Genomic DNA, 3510 nt, shown 5'->3' with positions numbered 1-3510 from the left:
GCTGATTTCTTTTGCTTTAAGCCAACTAGGCTGAAGTATAATTTATAGATAGTTTCCTTTCATCTACATGGGAAGAATATCTATAACAGGCACTTTTAAAACTGTCTTTTGATATGTATTTTATTGGTTAGCTACCAAGTGTTATATTTTATGGAATTAGTTGACACAGAGTTAATACAACAATGGACATGTAGGTTCCAATTCTAACATAGATCCTAAATTAAAATGAATGTGTCTGATCCTAATCCCTACTTCTCCACATCATAAAACCACTAGTTAATTTTGCACAATTCATCTCCTGCTGGGTAGTCTCTGCCTTAGAGCAGTCCAAGACTAGAGTACAAAAGTGTTGCAGACCAGGACTGAGATATTTGGGGAAGACTGTGCAACATTTACATGTGCTGTGCCAGGCTCAGTCTAGTGCTAGGGGTTCCTACCTTTCAAATTACTTAGACAAATTAAATGTCTTCAAGTCACCAGGGCCTGGTGAAATGCATCCTAGAATACTCAAGGAGCTGACTGAGGAGATATCTGAGCCATGAGCGATTATCTCTGAAAAGTCATGGAAGACGGGAGAGATTCCAGAAGACTGGAAAAGGGCAAATATAGTGCCAAACTATAAAAAGGGAAATAAGGACAACCCGGGGAATTACAGACCGGTCATCTTAACTTCTGTATCTGGAAAGACAATGGAGCAAATGATTAAGTAATCAATTTGAAAACATCTAGAAGATAATAAGGTGATAAGTAATAGTCAGCATGGATTTGTCAAGAACAAATCCTGTCAAACCAACCTGACAGCTTTCTTTGACGGTAACAAGCCTTGTGGATGGGAGGAAGCAGTAGATGTGGTATATCTTGACTTTTGTAAAGCTTTTGACACTGTCTTGCATGAGCGTCTCTTAAACAAAGTAGGGAAATGCAACCTAGATGGAGCTACTATAAGGTGGGTGCAAAACTGGTTGGAAAACCATTCCTAGGGAATAGTTATCAGTGGTTCACATCATGCTGGAAGGACATAATGAGTGGAGTCCCGCAGGGATCAGTTCTGGGTCCGGTTCTGTTCAATATCTTTATTAATGATCTAGATAATGCCATAGAGAGTACACTGATAAAGTTTGTGGACAATACCAAGCTGGGAAGGGTTGCAAGGGCTTTGGAGGATAGGATTAAAATTCAAAATGATCTGGACAAACTGGAGAAATGGTCTGAAGTAAATAGGATGAAATTCAATAAGGACAAATGCAAAATACTCCATTTAGGAAGGAACAATCAGTTGCACACATACAAAATGGGAAATGACTCCCTAAGAAGGAGTACTGTGGAAAGGGATCTGGAGGTTATAGCGGAGCACAAGCTAAATATGAGTCAACCGTGTAACACTGGTGCAAAAAAAGCAAATATCATTCTGGGTTGTATTAGCAAGAGTGTTGTAAGCAAGACACGAGAAGTAATTCTTCCGCTCTATTCCGTGCTGATTAGGCCTCAACTGGAGTATTGTGTCCAGTTCTGGTCACCACATTTCAGGAAAGATGTGGACAAACTGGAGAAAGTCCAGAGAAAAGCAACAAAAATGATTAAACGTCTAGAAAACCTGACCTATGATGGAAGACTGAAAAAATTGGGTTTGTTTAGTCTGGAAAAGAGAAGACGGAGAGGGGACATTAAAACAGTTTTCAAGTACATAAAAGGTTGTTACAAGGAGTAGGGAGAAGAATTGACCTCTGAGGATCAGACAAAAGTAATGGCCTTAAATTGCAGCAAGGGAGGTTTAGGTTGGAGATTAGGAAAAACTTCCTAACTGTCAGGGTGGTTAAGCACTGGAATAAATTGCCTAGGGAGGATGTGGAATCTCCACCATTGAGGATTTTAAGAGCAGGTTAGACAAACACCTGTCAGGGATGGTCTAGATAATACTTAGTCCTGCCATGAGTGCAGGGGACTGGACTAGATGACTTCTCGAGGTCCCTTCCAGTTCTATGATTCTATGTGTACTCTTAGATCTCTTCCAAAGCCCACTGAAGCCAATGGGACTATTTGCATTAACTTCACTTGGCTTTGGGTCAAGCTCTTTTGTTTCATTTTTCTTTTAAAGGGAGGAATCTGTTAACTGTCACTGCAATTCAATGCAGCTGCTCCACTATAAAGCCTGCTCAGGTTCAGATGTATATTTTAGAATCACAAGTAAGAGCTTATATTGGAGGTGTATGTTTTATATCTTAATTTAATATCTATCAGTGTGTTAGCTGTCATTTAATTTTTGAAACGACAATGAATCACCAAAATATGGGACAAATTGGGCATAATATATTTACATAATGAAAGATTGTGATTAAGCTGAGCAATTTTGTTAGTGTGAGGAACTCAGAGAGCACAGCTTGAGAGTTTTAACAATAGTGCTGGTACCATAGAGTGTCCTATTATGGATCCTATCCCCCTAACAGTTCTGCTATTCCCTTCTCCATTTTCTTGCGTAATTCAAATGAGCTATATAACTTGGTTCCATGTGAAATTATGTAGAATTGCTACTCGGTCATTTTGGAAGCTCTGCATACTTTGTGCAACATTAAAGTTGCTACAGAATCAAGAAGTCAGAGGTGTAAAAGACTTATTACATCAACCAGTCCAGCCCCTGCTAATGCAGGATTGTTGCCTATCGTATATTTGCTAGCACTTTCTCCAGATTAAAGACTCAAGCAATGAGGTTTCTACAGCTTCTCTTGAGATTGTTGTACAGCCTCATAGATCTCACCATTGCAGAATTTTCTCTGCTATTCAGGCTAAATTTCCCTTTTCGTTTGAGATGAAGGAATTGAGTCAATTGCAAAGGATACATTTTCTTCTATCAGTGTAGACTACAAAAATTAAGTTAAAAAATTACATGCATTTACTCTGGGATCCATCTATTCCTAAATTTAAAATAATAAAACTATGGAAGATGGGAACACAGTGGCATTTAGTACCATGTAATAATTTCGGGGGGGGGACAAGGAATTTGCCATATCTGCCATATACTTCCTTCTCTTAGCTACCCTCTGGTTGGTTGGTTTGTTATTATTTATATTGCAGTAGCAACTATAGACCCCAAATAAGGTCAGGGCCCTGTTATGCTAATACCTGGACAAAAACATACAGTGAAATCGTGGCCCTATTTAAGTCAATGACTTCAGTGGATCCAGGATTTCACCCATAGCAAGACACAATTCCTGCTCCAAACTGCCTATGGTCTAAACTGACAAGACAAACAAAGGGTGGGAGAAAGGAAGTATTATCCCACCTGTAAAATGACGTGTAGAGAGATGGTTACTTGCTCCACATCACACAGGAAGTCTGTGGTAAATATAGTAATCTTCAGATCTCCTGAGTATCAATCTAGTGCCTTAGCTACAAACTCATGCGTCCTTTGGTCTTAGTGGAACTAACTGGTTTTGTCACAATGGCTTTATAACCATGTCTCATAAAAATGGAATTATGACATTCCTTTTCAACAACTTGGGACTCAACCAAAAC

The 3510-nt window shown here is 39.1% G+C and overlaps 1 protein-coding gene across 2 annotated transcripts in view; it reads left to right on the top strand.

The window, feature by feature from the left end:
• ZFHX4 (zinc finger homeobox 4) overlaps positions 1–1282 on the top strand; it is a 175869-nt gene extending 174587 nt beyond the window's left edge. For both annotated transcript variants that reach the window (XM_037892403.2, XM_037892404.2), the window contains exon 10: positions 1–1282. This exon is cut by the window's left edge and continues 5624 nt beyond it. The gene's annotated coding sequence lies outside the window, so the exon portion shown is untranslated.
• Positions 1283–3510: the final 2228 nt, after the last annotated feature.

The sequence above is a fragment of the Chelonia mydas genome, chromosome 2 (genome assembly GCF_015237465.2).
Source record: "Chelonia mydas isolate rCheMyd1 chromosome 2, rCheMyd1.pri.v2, whole genome shotgun sequence".
Taxonomy (NCBI): domain Eukaryota; kingdom Metazoa; phylum Chordata; order Testudines; family Cheloniidae; genus Chelonia; species Chelonia mydas.
The sequence above is the reverse complement of the archived record's forward strand: the minus strand, read 5'-3'. Positions and strand labels throughout refer to the sequence as shown.